General features: G+C 33.7%; 1 long non-coding RNA gene across 1 annotated transcript in view; it reads right to left on the bottom strand.

Annotated features, from left to right (window-relative positions):
* Positions 1-21,843, bottom strand: part of LOC103103785 (uncharacterized) — a 176,302-nt gene that overhangs the window by 146,921 nt on the left and 7,538 nt on the right. The window contains exon 2 of the long non-coding RNA XR_008915159.1: positions 479-549. This is a non-coding gene — a long non-coding RNA (uncharacterized LOC103103785). The remainder of the gene's footprint in view (positions 1-478; positions 550-21,843) is intronic.

Genomic DNA, 21,843 nt, shown 5'->3' with positions numbered 1-21,843 from the left:
TATCCCATTCAACCATCCAACCTTATTGTTTTGCCATCAACCTAGTCCTGATATACTTGCTCTTTTCACCCTTGTGCTTTTTCCAACTTTTGTTGTGGGAATGGATCAATTCACTAGCCCAGTGACTACTTTGAACAAAATGTATTTCCTTGGTTACTGCTTCCTTAATGTCTTATGTCTCTTTATTATAATGTAAACTCCTTGAGTTCAGAGACCATCTTACTTTTTTACATATGCATCTTCTGGGCTTAACATACCCCAGAACATAGTATGGGATACAAAGTAAGAATTAATATATATGTGTTTATCATTCATTCATTCATAGGTCCAACCCTATTACTAGAAGAAATTGACTCATTGAAATGAATTAGGAAAAGTCAGAAAGCATTCAATCTGAACCAATTTGGTATGGCGTTTGAGTTAGTATTCACTTTTCTATTTCTCCCCATTTGCTAATTCATGCCTGTGTCTTGCTTACTTTATCTTGACTTGTGGTTCTTTGAGCTGGAGCTGCAGAAGCTGCCTGATCCTTTTCCTTACTTGTCAGACCTGGAATTTGCAAAAAGAAAAACAAAATAAAATCTTAAAAGCCACCATTTCACTTGCAATAATTTTACCCTATAATACATTAAACACTTAAAAAAACCTTAAGAGCTAACATAAATTCTTCCACTGTGCCTTCTAACTTTCCTATTATAAATAATAAATCAATAAACATGTGATTATATGAATAGAGCCAGAAATTTTTTACTTTAACTTTTGGGAAGCAACATGGCATGTTGGAATGAAAAAAACTCAAAGATGAACAAATATTATCAATGGACCAGAACCTGAAGTACTTTAATATTTCCCATGTTTTACCCTGTATTAAACTGAAAGTATAATGGAAAAAAGAGGATAGTATCTAAACATAGAAGACTAACTTAAAGGAATATGTGAAACCACTTAGTTATGTTGGCACTGAAACTTCTTCTTTGGCATCTGAATTGAGCTGCTAGACCTCCTAATTGCTATTCCTGCATTGGCAGGGTCATGGACTTACATATCTACTGCTCAAGGTCTTTTTCATTTCTAATGCATATCAAATAATTTGGGCCATTTCTGGGTCTGATGAAATGGATTTTTTTGACAGAGACAGGGAAGTCTAAACATTAGTCGTCACTTATTGCTAATCATAGAGGATTACTTATTTGTTTATTATTAGGAAACATTCACAGAGCATGTCTCTGCTATAAATGCTTTATATCTTAGGAAAAAGGGTTAAGATAGGGCTGATAGTACACAGGACCCTGAATGATCCTAGATGTCTTATTCTGTGTGTGTCTTTTAACACCCACATAGACGTCCTCTGGCATTCCCATTTTAAAAATGAACTATTGCTCAAAAGTTAACAGCTTGTCCAAGTCAACTTTGTGTGAATAGAACTTAGAAATTCATTTCCCAGTCTTCGCCTAAATTCTTTCAGCCATGTTATTAAGGAAAAGATGTTCATATAACCCAGATCACTTATTACAAGTGTGTGTTATAACTACAGTGAAAAGGAAGGAGTGTTAGAACAAATTATCATCCATAAAAATATGTGGGAAAAGACTCATTTTAGCTTTATATGTTGGACAAGAAGTGAAAAGATCTATCAGCCACTGGAAACTAGTTAATTATTGGGTACCTATACACGTGGAAACTTCTTCAGAGAACAAGGGTCTAGTTTCTTGCTAACAATGAATCATAGAATTTAGAGTTGAAAGAGACCTTAGAGATCATTTAGTTCAGTGTTACCAAGCCTAATCATTACTAAATCAACTCAATTCCCTATAAAGGACTACTGTAACTTCCAAAGAATGCAGAAGCTCTTGCTCTTGGTAGCCCAGACACCTAGAATCAGGGTGGAAGAGAGATACAGAAGTGATATCATCACAATAAAGACAGAATGAGAAGCAATCTCTGTCTCTGTCTGTTTCTCACTTTCTCTTTCTCCTTCTCTCTCTCTCTTCTTTCTTTCTCTCTCTCTCCCTCTTTCTCTCCTTCTCTGTCTCTGTCTGTCTCTCTCTGTCTCTGTTTCTTTCCCTCTTTCTCTCTGTCTCTGTCTCTGACTCTCTTTCATTCTCCCTCCCTCCCCTCAATCTATCTACTTTGGGGACACAATACTGTCTCAGTGCGGCTAAAGAAATCTTGACTAAGGAATCAGCTCCTCCTATTCAAAGGAAAATCTTGGGAAAGATTGGTAAGGATTCTGATGGGGAATGAAGGACTGTATTAAATAACTACTATGTGCCAAGAACTGTGCTAAGTTCTTTTCAAATAATATCTTATTTGATACTGAAATAACCTTGGAAGGCAGGAGCTATTATTTTCTCCATTTTATAGATGAGAAAAATGATTTGTCCAGGCTCACTCAGATATTAATTGTATGATGAACATCTGACCTCAAGGCTTCTTGAATCAAGGCTCAATATTTAATCCATTGCACCACATAACTATATTCTCCCCTGCAACTTTCCTTAGCATGAGAGTGGTTAATTCCTCAAAGTGCCCTTTTCAATGCCAAGTCAGAAATATATTAAATTATTCCTTTTAGGAGGGACTTTTGCATATAAAAGTTTCATGGATAAACATGGATAAACAAATGATTTGTCCCCAGTCTGAATCTGTCTTCAGAGTAGTGTCTGAGAAACATTAATCCAGTCTAATCTCATTTTGCAGATGGGAAAAATGAGGCCTAGGTAGGATAAATACCCAAGGACATAAAACTAACTAGTGATGCCTTAAAATAGGAAAGACCCAATTGAAGCTTTAAAAGAGCAAAGGCTGGCCTTGGCCAACTCAGCCTTCAGTATCTCTGCTGGCAAGAAATCATAGTCTCCAGTGTTGTACGGTGGAGCTGTGGAGTGCAGGGAAGATCAGCATCAACAAACTGGAAAGCTCAGCCAGGGATCTAGAAGGGGGGAAGTTGGGTTGTGAGCATTTTCTTCAAATTAATAATCTGGCAGCTAATTTTTGAACAAACTGTAATTTGTATGTGGCACCTTCTGTTAAATCTGTCAGCATCAAGCTACTTTCATTTTGCATTGGCTTGCTAGCTAGAAAGGTTGGCATCACTCCAGACTCTCACCCGGGCTAATATGGGCCACAGTCAGGTTTGCTGTTTAGCTGAAACTATTTGGGAAATTTCATGATAAAACACAGGTGACATTACAATATGATCTCTATTTAAAACCAGACCAAACAACAGAAAATAATAACCTTCCATTCTAGGGATGCATTGAAAACACCAACTTCTTAATACTACTGTCATAAGGAACTCTTTATCTTCAGAGGAATAGTCTTGTACAGGGTTTATAATTTTTTGTGTCATGGACCCCTTTGGCAGTCTGGTAGAGCCCCTTTCAAAATGATGTCTTTAAATGCATAGAAAAAATGCAAAGAATTACAATAGAAATTAATTGTATTGAAACATAGGTATTAAAATATTTACTTCCTATTGAAGTTCACAGATATCCTGAAAAAAAAAATCTATCCACAGACCCTGGATTCTAGGCTAAGAATCTTTGGTTCAAATGAAAGCAAAAAGGCTAGAGAAAGGAGTCCTTAGTTTTAGTTCCTAGTTATGCATCTGCCTAACCTAATAGGTGATCTCTGTTGGGACCTTTGGTCTCTTAGTCTTTTGACTGCCTTACCCATAAAATATGATTTATAAGATTGGTTAGATCAAATGAAGCAATAGAAACTAAAATTATTTGAAATGTTAAAAGTACTACACACAACTGCTGGGTCTGTACCCCAAAGAGATAATGGACACAAAGACATGTACAAAAATATTCATAGCTGCGCTCTTTGTGGTGGCCCAAAACTGGAAAACGAGGGGATGCCCATCAATTGGGGAATGGCTGAACAAACTGTGGTATATGTTGGTGATGGAATACTATTGTGCTCAAAGGAATAATAAAGTGGAGAAGTTCCATGGAGACTGGAACGACCTCCAGGAAGTGATGCAGAGCAAGAGGAGCAGAACCAGGAGAACATTGTACACAGAGACTGATACACTGTGGTATAATCGAACGTAATGGACTTCTCCATTCGTGGCGGTGTAATGTCCCTGAACAACTTGCAGGGATCCAGGAGAAAAAAAAACACCATTCATAAGCAAAGGATAAACTATGGGAGTGGAAACACCGAGAAAAAGCAACTGCCTGAATACAGAGGTTGAGGGGACATGACAGAGGATAGACTTTAAATGAACACTCTAATGCAAATACTATCAACAAAGCAATGGGTTCAAATCAAGAAAACATCTAATGCCCAGTGGACTTACGCGTCGGCTATGGGGGGTGGGGGGGAGGAAAAGAAAATGATCTATGTCTTTAACGAATAATGCTTGGAAATGATCAAATAAAATATATTAAAATGGAAAAAAAAAAGTACTACACACAAGGAAGTTGCATTATTATAATCATTATAATCACTTTTAAGATCTTTTGATCATGACCTTCGGTTTATTGAACTGGGGTATATGAAAGGTGATAATGGTATATATCCTGAAAGGAGAAGTGAATGTGCTTGGAAGGGCTAGTCTTTCTAAATCAAGTTCTTCAGTTGATATCTGCCCCCCAAAGAGTGCTCCCATTTTAGTGGTAGTAGGGTAGGAGGACATTGCTTTAGGCATGAAAAAATAACTTTTCTTAATATCAAATTTATGAGTCTACATCAAAAGATAATTTTCCCTGGATGCTTTCTTTCACTGGGACCAGTCATACCAAATATAATAAACTGATTATGCTGGAAAAATAAGATCCAAACCAAATAAATGTACATGTACCTGCAGGCATTCCAACAGGACTTTTTTTTAACTCAGAAAGTAATTATGCCATTATCTATTACTGTACCTAGTGAGCTGTGAAGAGACAGTAGAATTCATGTCTAGTATTACTGAGTCATTTTTTTTTCTCTTGCTAAGAACTAATATGTCAGAAAAGTGTCCAAGAAAAGCATTCGGAATATTGAGATTTATAGCTGTTATGGACACATAATAGAAATGTGGAAACATATATTGATAATAAGTAACAGTCTACAAAGACTGTCATTTTTGCGCTCACGTCCTTACAAATTATCCTAATGGATATGAATGTACTTAACAGATGTATTTTGCTTGAATAATGTTTAATATTCTTGGATACTAACAGAAGTTCTGCAAAGAAAGTTTCAAGGAGGTATAGACGTTATAGTACTTTTGAGTGGCTTGTCAAATAATCACTTAATCTGAGTTGCTTTTCCTGCCAATGGGACTTTTGGGTACATAATTTTTGCTCTTCAGCAAATATATTGTTTTCTATTAAATATTTATAGCTATTTTGATTAACATAAGCTATGTGAATGCTGTGCCTAAAAATGTCACATGTAATTGGCCAGTTTTGGGAGGTTTCATTGGTATTCTCATCCTATGATAGTGAATATGTAATGCCTTCGGTTAAGAAAGATGGGATCAGGCTTGCTTGCATTAGAGAGGGATCTGGTAAAGCACTTTGCTAAATATTTATTCACTAATATAAAGTGCTTGAGTCAATAATTATGGATATCATTTGAACTTGCTCCTTTCCAGTTTTTCAGAGAACTCATTTTAGTTATCTCCTTTGAAATAACCCTTTTGTCCTTCATTATATAAATCTTATGCAAACTTGCAGTTTCACATTTTATCTAACTTACACTTTTGTTGTGTACCAACTTTTAGACCATATAGTCTACCAGAGATTTCCTTTCTCTTCCTCAAACCTTCATAGCATAAAGTTTGAAAGATGTTTATGTTTCTTTAGACTGTTTTGACTCCTATTACATTAACTTTTTCATTTTCACTTTCAAATGTTGATTAAATCTATATTTTTTAATTTTCCATATTTAATTTTCATGTTTCTTTTATGCTGATTTTATTTGAACATTATGGCTTTCTAGCTTTATATTAAATATCATGGCTAGATTGTGAAGTTAACTTCAAATGTCTTTGACTTAGTTTTTCAAGTCATTTCTGCCATAGTTGTATTTGACATATTTCCTTTTTAGATAATCTTGCTTTTTCTCCTTTTGTATCTTACCATGACAACAAGCCCAACAAATAATATTTTATGCAGGTTCTGAAATTTTTCAATTTCAGCTATTATGGGAGAATGTATTTGCCCATACTTATTATAACATAAAAACACTCAAAATTTTATCTCCCTTTTGGTAAAATGAACTAGCTTACAAGTTTTATTTGTGTTGTCAAACTAGAAAAAAAGGATTTTCAAGGTTCCAATCTAAGTATACCCATCTCCATTTAAAATTATTTGGAATTGGAATTTTTTTTATCATTTATTCTTTATTTGTTTATTTCTTTCTTTCTATCTATCTATCTATCTATCTATCTATCTATCTATCTATCTATCTAATTTTCTGGTAGGGAAATTGACCAAGGATCTTTGAAGGTATTCTAGGGAGCAGATTTAATCAAGCTAGACTCCAGGGAAAGTTAGATAGGTTTATTTAGGGTCAAGAAGGGAAAGGTTAGGAAGGCCAAGGAAAGTTCGATAGTGGCAGCTAGGAAAGAATCAAAGCTCTCCACCTAGGTTAGGGGAAAAAAGGTGCCAAAACCGTGCTTTTCTCCTCTTTTATTCTCCCTCTTTTATTCTCCCTCTGACACCTCCCACAAAGGAAGTGGGATGTTTCAGAGGAAGTTAAAGTAGAGAATCCTGGATGATGGACTCTCCCAGGGCTTAGGTCCACTTCAAAACACACAATACAAAGGGGATAAAAGTGAAGAGCTGTGGATGACAACTAAATTTTGAGCCTGAGAGATTGGGAGGATGGATGGTAGCACTCTCATTAGTGGAGAGTTAAGAAGAGGGAAGGATTTTGGAGAAAAGATAATTAATTGAATTTTTGATATGTTGAGTTTAAAATGTCTAAAAGACATTCTGTTTGAGATATCCAATAGGCAGTTGGAGATATAAGAATAGGAATGAGAAGAGAGGTTAGGGAAGCTATATGGAAAAATGGAGAAGTTTATTTGTTAATCAACATAGAGAAGGCAATTGAATCTATATATAGGAGGTGATGAGACTACCGAGTAAAATAATATAGGGGGAGAAGAGAAAAGGAGCCAGGCAGATCCTTGTAGGATCCCCATAGTTAGCAGATGAAACCTGGATGAAGATTCAGCAAAGGAGATTGAGAAATTTATATCAGATAGGTAATAGGATGACCAGGATAGAGGTCAATAAGGATGAGGATTGAGAAAAGGTCATTCAATATGGCAGTTAATAGATCACTGGTAACTTGGAAAAAAAGTGTCAATAGAATGATATTGGAACTCAAATTGTAGAGAATTAAAAAGAGCGAGGGGAAATGAATTCATAATACTCATTGTAGATAATCTTTAGAAGTTTAGCCACAAAAGATAGGCCAGACTGGTAATGATAGCTAGTGGGGAGAGATGAATCAAATGAGGCTTTTTTGAGGATGGGAGAAATGGGTATGCTTTTAGAAATCAAGGAAGTAATAAATTGACAGGGCAAGATTGAAGACAAGTTGAAGAGTGAGGATGATAGAGGCAGCAATTTTCTGGAGAAGACCAAACTGGAACAGCATCACTTTTGCATGGAGAAGGTTAAAAAAAATAAAGAGTAAAAGTGAAACCTACCACCTCAGATACTTCATAGAAATTAGTCAATAAAATTTTGTTATTCTCATACTACATGTCAGGAATTGTGATAAATTCTGGAAATATAAAAATGACAAAGAAAGATAATCCCTGACTTCAAAGCGTTTATAATCTAATGAGGGGAAATAACATACAAAAGGAAGCTAAAAAGTGGAGGAGGAGGGAAGAAAAATAGGTTGTTGTGAGGTGGATAGAGAAGTCCAGAGGTGTGTACTTGGGTAGGAAATGAAATGATGATTGGCTTGGCTATCTTCCCTAAATGGAGATTCTGGGAGGAGTTCCCAGGATTCAGTCAGAGGTATTGATGAGGTATGAGTCCCAGGACTGTTGTAATCTTGTGGGATGAATAGGAGATGAGTATAGCCTAGTGAAAAATATACATTTTAGTTAAGTTCACCATAAAGAAGTCAATTAAAAGGAATATAAATGCTCTTTTGATGCTACTCTAGGATCTAGTATTGTACTAAATCTTACCTACCCTTGCTATCATTAATTACTTAGAAACTACTTTTCTATTGGGTAGATTAGTCAGATTCTTTGTCTTTTTTCTTCTGCCTCCCTAATTTTTGGCCTAATCATTGTTTCACAGGACTGTTGCCAAATGTGGATAAAAAAAATAGTTTCTCCACTGTAGGAGTATTTTTTGTTGTTGTTTTGATTGAGAGAGAAAATGATAAATAAAAATTCAATTTTCCCATGTGTGAATTCCAATGTTTGAGAATGGAGAAAGATGAATAAAATGGTCAAAAGTAAATCTGAAAAATCTATGGATTTTGATTTTTATTGTCTTTTTTTGTTATTATAAGGGGAAGGAGAGTAGATAGAATGATGACCTAGGTAGTCAGGAAGACCTCAAATCTAGCAGAGACTTCTAGCTTCAGAAATTAACACTGTGGTCATAAGCAGGTCACTTGCCTTCTATTTGCCTTAGTTTCCTCATCTGTAAAATGGGGACAATAATAGCATCTACCTCTCATGTTGTTTTCAGGATCAAATGAGATGATAATCATAAAGCCAGGAACATAGAATATTATTAATAATAATTATTACTAGCAGAAAGGAAAGGCAGCTCATCTGTAGGAACAAGAAGGGAATAGCTTCTGCCAATATCTTTGAGGTTTCCAGTCCTATACACAAAAATAAAATCATGTAAAAGCAAAAGAGATGAGCTGGATTGGCCCATTTTCCTTCTATGACACAGTAGTATAGGGAAGAAAAGGAACAAAAGAGCCAAATGGTAACTCTTTGTGGCAAAGTAGTATGGATCCAAGGTGGATGTTCTATGATTTCCTGACTTGTGTGTGTGTTCTTGAGACAGTCTTATACATAGAGTTGATTTGCCAGCATGACAAAATGTTTGGCAAAAGAAGTCAAAAGAACTAAGTGGTGACAATTTTGTATGATAAGGTCAAAGACATATGAGTCATGGGTTCAGAGCTGAATGGGATCTTAGAGTTTATCACAGCTCACTTTTCCATTTTATAGATAAAGAAACAGAGGAACAGAGAGCTTACGTGACTTAACAGGGTTATGGAGCAAGTAAATGTCTGAGGCAGAAATTGAATTCATTTTTTCCTTGACTCCAAGTCTAGTTCTCTATCCACTAAGCTCCTTAACTTGACAGCTTCTGAGTTCTTTTCTACTCTCTCAGGTGTGTCTGTGAAGTCATGAGATCCTAATGTTTGTCCAGCTAATATCATTGAAAGTTTATTATAATTCCCTCCTCCCCTTTTTCTGCTACCAAGAACGAGATATTTCCAGGAAACTTTAGATTTTATTACCAAGGCCTGTCAGGCAAGTGAAGGTGTGCCAACTTTTCAGAGGCTGTGTTCAGTTCTTAGACACATTTGTAGTTTAACATCTTCACATAAGTTCCAGTTAATGATCGGGGAAGTTCTCTTTTTATTTTATTTTATTTTTTTCGGTAAAAAGCTTTGCATTTCACCTTTAAGGGGAAGGCCTGGGCTTGGCGCTTCATCCCACATCAAAACTCACCACTGAGATTTCTACCTTCAAACAAGTGAAACAAATGCTTTCCAACTGAGGTGTGCGCAGTATGAGGAGAGTGAATGCAATCTGGATATCAGAACTATTCAGATGGGATTGCCTACTTAGAGGAAATCAGTAGAGGATAGAGAATACCTTCAGTGGGGGACCACTCAGCACTCTGCCCCTTCCTGGTGCTTTCCATCTCTGTGGTGCTGAAAAAGCTCCTCTACATTTCTTGGAGCAGAGAAAGTATACGAAAGATGACCCAGCTCAGCATGTGTTTTGATTACCTTTATCTAAACCTTCCTAGATTAATGGGCTCTTTCCTCCAAATAGATTGCACATTTCATATTTTAAAAAATCCTTGAATAAGCCTGCCCCCAACCTTCCTGTGTTTTTTTTTAACACTTACCTAAAAGAAGGAATGGATAATGTTCGATGCCTCATGTAGAAAATGTAGTTCCATTAGCAACTTTAGTAAGAAATTGCTCTACATTGTTCCTATGACAAGTAATTTTTCCCAGCATGTGTGTATCTTAAAAGTATTGCAAAACAATATCTTAAAATGAACTGATTAGCATGCACGCTCTGTGGTCACATTTAAGTTCTATTTTTATAAAATCTATTCTGTTCCAGGCTCAGACAAACAAAACTGAAATGCAGCTGTGTAACACATTGATAATTTTCATTAGTTCTAAAAGCCTCAATAGAATTTGCAATTTTATTCATTACATCTAAATAATCCTGGAAAACCCATTGTGAAGGTGACCTTTCACAATTTTTTTCTTGGCCTTTATGATTTGGCCAGAATGGAGGATTTGGTTGAGGGGAGAGGTTTGTTCAGATGATCCAAGAACAGAATTAGGACAAGAGCTGAAGTGGGAAAATGATTTTTTTTTTAAAAGAGGAGACAGAGGGACTAAAAATTGCCCATGTAGATTATGAAAGTCACCCTATCTAGGGGCCCTTAAACATTGTTGTCATAGACAAATGTATAGAAGCACAGCTTTTTTTTTTTCATCTCTAGTGTTATCATGTTGGTAAATATGGATTAACTTCTACTCTAGTTGGGAAAGAGGATGGGTATAACTGTTTCTGATCTTTGGAAAGGAAAATTTCCTTAGAAAGAATACCCATCAGAATCCCAAATGTGAGGGAGTCCCAGAAATAAATTAGCAATGTTTCTTTTGACCTAAACTTCTTCCTATAACACTTGACAGTGACAGACTTTGGAGTGGCTTTTCTTACTGAGTTATTCAGTATATTAAAAAAAAAAAAGACATCAGAAAACTTTCCAGGTTGCTGGCAGCTGGCCATGAAACCACGCAGAGTCTTTAGAAACTAAGGTAACAAAAAGGAAGCATAATTTGAGCAATGAAAAAAATAAAGATAGCCATTCATACTTTAGAGCTACTCTAATGGTGCCAAAAAACAGTGTAGGTAATTAACATAATACAATGAGAGGGCAGAGCATTCTAGGCTTCTGTCACCCATACACACTTGTGAGTTTGTAGTTAATAACTAGCATTGTTGTCACAACTACAATGAAGTTAAATATTCAATTCATCAAACATTTACTGACTACCCAGTATATAAAGCATATCAAGATGATTAAGACATCAACCCTGTTCTCAAGAATTTAAATCTAGTTTAAGGAAATAAGAAATCAAATAACAGCAAGTGTGAAAGAATTGAAAGGGATAAAGTATTATGAAACTTCATAGGAAGGAGGAATTACTAATAACTGAGGAAATCAAGGAGGGTTCCATGGAAGAAATGGCCTTTGAGGTGAGATGTGTAAGACGAAGATGACCTTTGAATAGAATCAAAAGTATAAGCCAAGGCACACAAGTAATACATGGTGAGTTTAAAGGGTGACTCAAATATAGGACTTAGAAAAGAGTTATATGAGATAAGACTGCAGAAGTAAGATGAAGCTATACTGAGAATGGTTTTGAATGCCAGTTAAAGAAGCTTGATGATACAACAGATAGTGAGAGTCACTGGAAGTTTCTGAGTAGTTAAATGATATGATCAAAGGCTTTTTTCCAGAGCGATTCAAAGTTTGAATAATTTGTTGTGGGTTACATTAGAATGGGGAAAAAACAGGAATAAAAAAAAAAAGATTTATGGTAGAAAGGTATAGTTTCGTAACAGGTATACCTAGTCTTATTTTTCTGGTCTTATTCTTTAATTCCGTGGTGCAGTGGATAGAGATTTGGGCTGAGTCAAGAAGAGATGAATTCAAATTTGGCCTCAGATATCCCTAGTTGTGTGACCTTGGGCAAGTCACTTAAATTCTACTTGCTAGTTTGTTCAACTATGAAATAGGGATAATAATAACATCTACCCCACAGGGTTGTTGTAAGGCTCAAAGAAGATAATATCTTTAAAGGATTTAGCACAGTGCCTTGAACATAGTAGAAACTTAATAATTGATTGTCCCTTCTCTTTCTCCCTTACATGCTTCCTTAACTGTAGAAGATCCATAGGATTCAAGAGGCTGAGAGAACCTGTAGTGACTCTGAAAAACAGTCTTTTGTAGTTTCTTTGAATGCAGTCCTCAGAAATGGTTTGAGGGAGAATACTGGTTGAAAATGAGGAATCCACTGGAGTTAAAGGGGAATGTTTAACCCTAAATCAGATAAGAAATTTTGGACAAGAACTTTTATCCTGCTAGCAGGAGAATGTTGATTCAAGCACAGACTAAATGCCTGCTGGCTCTAATTATCTGGCAGGCTCATCTGTGTTCCAAAAGAGTTTAGTCCCTGGGGCTAAGATTCTAAATGCTGACAGACTACTCTCCTTATAAGAGAGGTTCTCCCCCTCCCCCCCAATGTAAAGCCCGGGTGTATTGGGGGCTGCCATTCTCATCAAAAGGTATATAGATTAACCTCTAGGTTATAAGACAAAAAGAGAAGAGAAGAAAGGAAGGGGAAAGAGGGGAGAGGAAAGAGGGAAGGGATAGAGAAGAAGAAAAAAAATTCTTAATATTGCAGTTGATTTTATCTTCCATTCCACTGAATTGTAATGAGCCTAAAATGGTAGACATAAATATATTGTTCCATCATTCTTTCTTAGTTCCTTGGTTCAATTAATTAAAACAGGAATATGCCAAGGAAGACTCTAGAATCTCTTCTTCATCATATCCAGGAACAGTCTATTCATACTAGTCTGGAAGAGTTAATGACAGGTTTAGGATTAGTGGGTCATTCAAGTATGGTCAACTAGAATGAATGCTATGTTCCTTTTAACTTCCTTTTGCTTTATCTTACCCACTAGGGAAGCAGGAAGGGTAATATGGTCATCCTCTAATATGATCACATGTATGAAGTCCTTTCAAGTATACCATTTCTTCTCTACTTATTGTTTCCTGCTAGTTAACCTTTTAATTCCTTTCTCTTCCTCCCTCCCTCCCTCCCTCCCTCCCTTCCTTCCTTCCTTCCTTCCTTCCTTCCTTCCTTCCTTCCTTCCTTCCTTCCTTCCTTCCTGCCTTCCTTCCTGCCTTCCTTCCTTCCTGCCTTCCTTCCTGCCTTCCTCCCTCCCTCTCCCTCTCTCTCTCTTTCTTTCTTTCTTTCTTTCTTTCTTTCTTTCTTTCTTTCTTTCTTTCTTTCTTTCTTTCTTTCTTTCTTTCTTTCTTTCTTTCTTTCTTTCTTTCTTTCTTTCTTTCTTTCTTTCTTTCTTTCTTTCTTTCTTTCTTTCTTTCTTTCTTTCTTTCTTTCTTTCTTTCTTTCTTTCTTTCTTTCTTTCTTTCTTTCTTTCTTTCTTTCTTTCTTTCTTTCTTTCTTTCTTTCTTTCTTTCTTTCTTTCTTTCTTTCTTTCTTTCTTTCTTTCTTTCTTTCTTTCTTTCTTTCTTTCTTTCTTTCTTTCTTTCTTTCTTTCTTTCTTTCTTTCTTTCTTTCTTTCTTTCTTTCTTTCTTTCTTTCCTCCTTCCTTCCAAAAAATGATCATGTACCAGTTAAAGAAGCAGAATTGCTATGATAAGATGGCCAAAATAGCATATAAATTAAATACCTTATAAAACCATAGCAAATAAATGAAATACTTAAGAGTTCTCACTCAGCTCCCCACCCTGTCAAGCACTCAATGCAGTAGGCACAATGAACCTTAAAAAGTTCCCAGGCTTATGATTTCATGTCTAGTTGTAGGAATATCTATTCTCTCCCCAGTAGTAACTCATTCCTCACATCTTCCTCGCTGTACAACTGGCAGTAGTTAATAATTATGCCTAGCCATATAAAGAAAAATAAGAGATATGGGAAGAGAAAAGTCTTATAAAAAACATGGGCAGCACAAAGCAGTACAGTGCAGATCATAGACTAGAAGGAAAAGAACATCAAATAATTAAAGAAAAGAGGACTGTCAATCCATTTCCTCTTCCAAGAGCTGACTCAGGCATGGATCTTGTCTAGCTAACTCTGACATCAAGAAACTGGTGGATAGAACCAGAATCCCCAAATTCTAGGTCTAGGCAGCAGTGGAAAGTGGTGATACCAAAGTATAAGGAAATAGATGAAACAAAAGAAGGGCTGAGTTTAAGAAAGAGAATCTGAATAGCAGCCTGGTTTACAAACAGTGTGGAAAGTACTCTTCCAACAGAGTTTTAAAAGGAACAAATTAGGAAAAAGTAAATATATGAAAGAGAATTTTTAAAAAGCAGAGGCTCTGAGAGGAATATTTGGAAAAGGAAAATACTAAAGTAGAAGAAAATTTAACAGTAGAGAAGGCAACAACATTAAAAGAAACCATGTTGTTCTCTCCTTTTATTACCATGAATCATCATGTCCATGGAGTATTTTTGGCAAAGATACTGGAGTGGTTTGTCTTTCTTTCTCTAGTGATTTTTAAAGCAAACAGAGGTTACGTGACTTGCCTGGGATCACATAGGAAGTAAGTTCCTGAGGTCCATTTTGAACTCACATCTTTGTCTTCCTGATTCCTGGCCCAGCTACTTCCCTAAAAAAAAACCCTAAGTTTTATGTAAATAATTACCATTAATTTTAAAAACATGATTTGTGCAAATAACATAAGGATCACAGATCTCAAAAAATATGACAATTCAAAAAGGCTCTAGAGTATAATCTAGAAAGGACCAAAAGAGATTTGTCCTAAACTTTTGAATGTGGACTAAAAATTACTACCCAATTAAATCTGCTGATCAATATGATAAAGAAACTAAATGATGTGAATCTTAAGATACTATATAAATTCTAGGTTCAAACACCAATTTGTGTGGCAGTTAAATTTAACAATGTTAAGTAACAAACAGTAAATTTTGTTACAGTCAAGCAAAAGATCTTTAAATATGTAATAAAGGGAATAAAGGATTGTTCTGCATTTAAAAGAAATTCCAAGAAAGGGCAAAAACTATTCCAAAGCCCAAATAAAATAGCCTATAAAGCTGAGACAAATCATCATCTTAGGGGAAAAAAAAGATTTACTTTCAATAAGACAGGTATTTTGAGGAAAAAAAGACCAAAACAAAATCTAAAAACCCAGATGTTGGAAGATTATTCACTTAAAAACTTGTTGTACACAGAGACAAAAGAAAGATAAATAAGTACATTTATCAAGAAAAAAACTAAAAAATGAAATCAGTTCCATCAGGTTATAGGCTATTTTTTAAACATAGTGAATAGTAGAGCAAAAGAAAGATAAAAAAGGGATTAACAAAGGATAAAAGCTTCCTAAGAAACCCAAGTTTAAAGGAGAATTTAAAGAAACAGAAGAATGGAAAAAAGGGAAGTGTTGATATTGTGTTATGGACTAAATTTTCTTACCTTTTATAAGGGAATCAGTTTCTTTATATGGGAGTAATTGAATATGCAGTAAGAGAACAAAAACGCATATCGAGAAAATGTACCATAAATGCAAAAAAGGGAGGAAATTTTAAAAATTAGGGGGGGGAAGAAAGCCATCAATGAATTCTCTATGAAAAAAGCCTCAGGGGCAAATGGATTCATGAGCAAATTCTACCAAACATTTACAGAAGAATTAATTCTTATGTAGAATACTACATAAATTATTCAGAAAAAGGTGAGGAAATAATTCTACAAAGTAGTTTTTTATGACACAAATATGGTGCTGATGCCAGCAAGTACAAAAACAAAGAAAACCGTACACCAATATCCCCAATGACTATTGATGCAAAATTTTATACACAATACTAGCAAGATTATAGCAACATATCATAAGAATCATATACTTTGACTAGGTCGCTTTTATACTAGGAATGCAGAGATGGTTCAATATTAGGGAAATTATCAGTTTAACTGAACAAATCAATAACAAAATCTACAGAAAGAATGTGATTATTTCAATAGAGGAAGAAAAAGCTTTGGACAAAATTTAACACCCATTCCTATTAAAAACACTAGGCAACATTGGAATAAATGGAGCATTCCTCAAAAATCATAAATAGCATCTATTTAAAGCCATCAACAAACATAATCTGAAATGGGGATAAACTAGAAACCTTCTCTATAAGATCGGGAGTGAAAAAGGAGGGCCATTATCCACCACTATTGAATATTATATATGCTGGCTATAGCAATAAGAGAAGAAATTGAAGGAATTCTAATAGGCAATAAAGAAAGAAAGCTATCACTATAGATTCCCAGGTATAGACACTATAAAATACCTGGGAATCTATTTGCTAAGACAAACTAAGGAATTATATGATCACTTTTCACACAGATAAAAGTAAGATCCAAACAAATGGAAAACTAAATTAATTGCCCTGGGGTAGGCAGATACCATTGGGTAAAAATGAGATTTCTTTCTATATATATTTCTTTCTAAATTAATCAACCTATTTAGTGCCATACCAAGAAAACTACCTAAAAATTAGCTCATATAGCCAGAAAAAATAACAAAATTCATCTGGAAGAAGAAAAGACCTAGAATATCAGGGAATTAATGAAAAAATATGAAGGAAAATATGAAGGACTAGCTTCATCATATCTCAAATAATGTTAAAAAGAGGCAAACATCAAAACAATATTTTACTGGCTAAGAAATACATAGGAGGACCAATGGATTAAATTAGGCACTTAACACAAAAGGTAAATAACACTAGTAATTTTTTGAGTAATCCAAAAATCCAAACTTCTAGAAGAACTCCCTATTTGGTAAAAAAATAATGGAAAAACTGGAAAATAGTATGACAGGATTTAAGTACAAACAATACTTTGTGCCATATACTGATGTAAAGTCAAAATGGATACATGATTTAGAAATAAAGGATGATACCATAAACAAATTGGGGGAGTACAGAAGACTTTACCTGTTAGACCTATGAATAAGGGAAGAATTTAGTTAAAAAAAGAGAAAGAGAGCATTATGAGATGGAAAATAGCTACCTTTGACCACATTAAATTTAAAAGGTTCTGCATAAACAAAAGTAAAGCAACCAAGATTAAAAGAAAAGCAACAAATTGGGAAGAAATCTTTTAGCAAATCTATCTGACAAAGGCTTCATTTCTCAAATAAATAGAGAACTGAGTCAAATTTTAAAAAATAAAAAGGATTACCCAATTGATAAATGGTCAAAGGATATAAATAGGCAATTCTCAGAGAAAGAAATTATAAGTATCTTTTGTCACATGAAAAAATGCTCCAAATTACTGTTGGCTAGAGAAATGCAAATTAAAATAATTGTGATGTACCACCTCATACCAACCAGACAAGCTAATATGACAAAAAAGGAAAATGATAAATGTTGGTGGGGATGAGGAAAAATCAGAACATTAATACATTGCTGGTGGAGCTGCAAACTAATATTAACCTTCTGGAGAGCAATCTGGAACCATGCCAAAAGGGCCATCAAATTGTACATATATCTTTCTCCCTAGCAATACCACTACAACATCTAGATCTGTATCCTAAAGAAATAAAAGAAGATAGAGGAAAGGAACATATCTCTATCAAAATATTTATAGGAACATTTTGTGTGGTAGCAAGAACTGGAAACTGAAAGGATATTCGTCAGTTGGGGAATGGCTGAACAAGTTGTGGTATTTGCTTGTAATATGCTATAGGGAATGACAAATGAGATGATCACAATAAAATTCAGAAAGACATATGAAGTGATATAAAGTGATATGAGCAGAACTAGGAGAATGTTGTACATATAATAATAACATGTGATGATTAATTGTGAATGATTTCACTATTATCAACAAGGCAAGCATCTAGAACAACTCCAAAAGGCTCAAGGAAAAAATAGACTATCCACCAACATAGAAGGAATCAATTGAGTCTGAATGCACATTAAAAAATACTATTTTTTATTTCATTTCCTCCATGGATTTTTCTGTATTGAAAGCAATATATGTCTTCTTTCACAATATGATGAACATGGAAATATGTATTATTGGTTAATATATGTATAATCTATATCATATTGCCTGCCTTCTTGGGGAATAGGGAAAGGAGAGATGTGAGAGGAAGAAGACAGAGAGAACATAGATTGCAAAATATCAGAAAACATATGAAGAAGTTATATTGACATGTAATCTGGTAAAATTTTATAAAAAATTGGGGAGAAATTAGAAAAAATAAAAATTCTTGAGAATTGATAAAACTGAAAACTGATTCTTTGAAAAGACTAACAAAATCAATTTTTAGCTAATTGATAAAACTCAAATTCACAAAAAATTAAATTTAAGAAGTAATAAAATGAATTTACAGGTAAATTCTGTTTTAATAATCACTAACATTGATACTAAATAAACTTGTTTTAAAAATTTGGAAAGAAACAATATTCAATAACTTTTTTTTTAGATCAATATAGTCCCAGTAATTACATGAGGGGGAAAAGCAACACAATGAATACTGAAGAAAAATTTTAATAGTTCTAGAAATAAAGGCTAATGTAAAAAAGGTTATAAATAAAGGTAAATAAAGAAATAAAGGTTAACTTAAAATTATTCACTGATGAAATTGGATTTTTCCAGGGATGTAAAAGATTAGGAAGTAAATTAACACAATTGATCCTATTTAAAACAAAACTGTATAGATCAAATTATTATGTCAATATTTGCAGAAAAAGTCCTGATAAAACACTATTTCCATTTATGATAAGAATATTGTAAAATTGCTTTAGAAGGATCATAATAGAAAGTTTGATATATATCTGTATCTATCTACCTATTTATCTTTGCAAATACACAAAATATATCATAAATATATTAAATGCTGACTATGTTCTGGTTAAGTGCTCATATACACATTTATGTAGGTTTGTGTATATAAAAGGCCAAACTAATATTATTTTTAATGAGAACATTCTGTAAGTTTTTCATAAAACTTGAGAATAAGTCAAGGGTGGTTTCTTTCCTTAATTATTGGACATAACATGAGTAATAAGAAAAATAAAAGAAATAAATTAAATATATAGAAATGAAAGAAATACAATTACAATGCACTCTTGAAATAAATAAAAAATGACAAGTATTAGCAGGAGCATGTATTGTTCATGGTTGGGCCACAGAAATATAATAAAAGGGATAATTCTTTCTATATAATTTACATTTAGTATTGTACCTGTGAAATTATAAGGATATACTTTATATAGACAAAATAATAAGTAAATTCATTTAGTGAAATAAAAGTCTATTATCTCAAAGAAAGTAGAGTAAAAAAGTTGGAATTAAAGGAAAATATTATTCCAGATTCTCATATCAGATTATTTGCCATAAATATCAAACCTATTTGATACTGGCTAAATAAATGATCAAATAGTAGATTAATGGAACTGACTAGAGAAGGAAGAATCAGAAGCAAATCCAATAACAATGTTTTTTTAAAATCTGAGAACATAAACTACTTGAGGAAGAATTTTATTTTATGAGAATTGCCATATAAACTGGAAAGTAGAATGACAGAAATTTGGTTTGAAGATTATTTAAACCATACGCTACAGTAAGACTATGATGGAAAACCTAAATGAGAAAATTCTTGCCATACAAATATAAGAAAACAATATTAAATATTCTTCACAGCTATTTCTAGGGAGAGTTATCTATTTTCCTTATTTTTCCTTTCTTTTACTATGAACTTCAAAAAATATCACCATTGCCAATGCAAATAAGAGCAGAGAAAGAAGGCTGCATATGAAGCTTTGGGCTGTGAATCTCCCCATATGCATTTTTATCTATATTTCACATTTAATTCTTTTCTAAAATAATACTTGTGAAGTGGAACTTATTTTTTATTTGCCTTTTTTGATGACTTGGAATGAATTCTATAAATCAATGTAGGGTTATTTTCTAAAAGTATATTAGCATGGACTATTAGTGAGCAATGTTTACATAGGTTAATCTTAATATCTATAAAGAGTAGTGTGTAATTATATTCACATACTTTCCTGTTTTAGTAGCTGGCAGATTTTTTGTGTGTTCTCTGGGTCTCTTTAATACTATTTATTATGTATCCCTATGATACATTATATATGGATCTATATCTTACTATGTATGGATAAAGATCCATATAGCCTACTACACACACACACATACATATACACACATGAACACATATTCCTTCTGGGTATTGTTGGAAATATATGGGAAATCTGATAATTTGGGAATGTGGATATTTTATATCATACTGATTCACTGAAGTTATTATTTCAGTTAATTTTCATTGATTCCCTAGACCCCAGAAAACAATAGCAACTAAGATTTTTCTTTTTTTCTTTTATTTTTATTATGCAAAACATTTCCACGTTGGTACATTGGTCATGTACACTCATACATAGCCAACCCCCCCAAATCAAACCATAAATACACTGATGTGAAAGATAGTATGCTTTGATCTGCATCTATCTGTGAGCAACAGTTCTTTGCATTGCCCATCTTATCTCTCTATTGTCCCAGATCATTGGGTTGCTAAGAATAGCCAAGTTTTCACAGTTGATCATGATACAATATAGCTTTTATTGTGTATAATGTTCTCCTAGTTCTCCTTATTTCACTCTGTATCAGTTTCTGCAGATATTTCCAGCTTTTTCTAAAATTACTTTGCTTATTATTTCTTACAGTAAAATAGTATTCCATCACCAACATATACCACAATTTGTTCAGCCGTTCCCCTGAATTTTCCAATTTTTTGCCACTACAAAAAGAGCTGCTATAAACATTTTTGTACAAGTAGGTTCTTTCCCCCTTTTTATTATCTCTTTGGTATATAGACCCAGTAGTGATTTTACTGGATCAAAAGCTATACAGAGTTTTATAGCCCTTTTGGCATATTTCCAAATTGCCCTCCAGAATTTTTGGATCAGTTCACAACTCCACTAATAATGCATTATTGTCCCAATTTTGCTATATCCCCTCCAACATTAATCACTTTCCCTTACTGCCATGTTGACCAAACTTAGGTGGTACTTAAGCGTTGCTTAAATTTGCATTTCTCTAATCAAGAGTGATTTAGAACATATATATACTTATGATTATTGATGGCTTTGATTTCTTCATCTGAAAATTACTTGTTCACATCCTTTGTCATTTGTTGAGATCATTTGTCAACTTAGGAATGACTTATCTTGTAAATTTGACTGTTCTCTATATATTTGAGAAATTAGACTTTTATCAGAAAATTTGTTATAAAATTTTCCCCCATTTGTTGTTTCCTTTCTAATCTTGGTTACATTAGTTTTGCTTATATAAAAGCCTTTTAATTTAATATAATCAAAATTATTCATTTTATATCTTAGAATGATCTCTATATCATGTTTGGTCATAAATTTTTCCCTTCTCCAAAGATCTTACAGTCAAACTTATTCTGTGTTCTCATAATTTAGTTATGATGCACTCTTTATATCTAAATGATATACCCATTTTGATCTTTTCTTGGTATTGTGTGTGATGTTGGTTTATATCTATTTGAACTAGGATTTTTTGAAATAATTTATTATTTCAGTCAGAAAAGTGATAATTTTGCTTCTTCTTTGTCTATGTTTATTATATCAATTTCTTCTACTAGCTTATTGTTATATCATGCATTTTTAAAAATTGTAATGCCAACATATAATCATAGTGCTATACTTGCTTTTTCCTGATTTTAATTGAAAACCCTCTAACATTTCTCTATTCTAGGTAACTGGTTCCCAATTTTATGTAGCTTTTATTTACCATAAAAAATAGTCCACTTATTTCCAATCTTTAAAA

The sequence above is a fragment of the Monodelphis domestica genome, chromosome 1 (assembly GCF_027887165.1).
Source record: "Monodelphis domestica isolate mMonDom1 chromosome 1, mMonDom1.pri, whole genome shotgun sequence".
Lineage (NCBI taxonomy): Eukaryota > Metazoa > Chordata > Mammalia > Didelphimorphia > Didelphidae > Monodelphis > Monodelphis domestica.
Note: the sequence above shows the minus strand (reverse complement) of the source record. Positions and strands in the feature narration are given on the sequence as shown.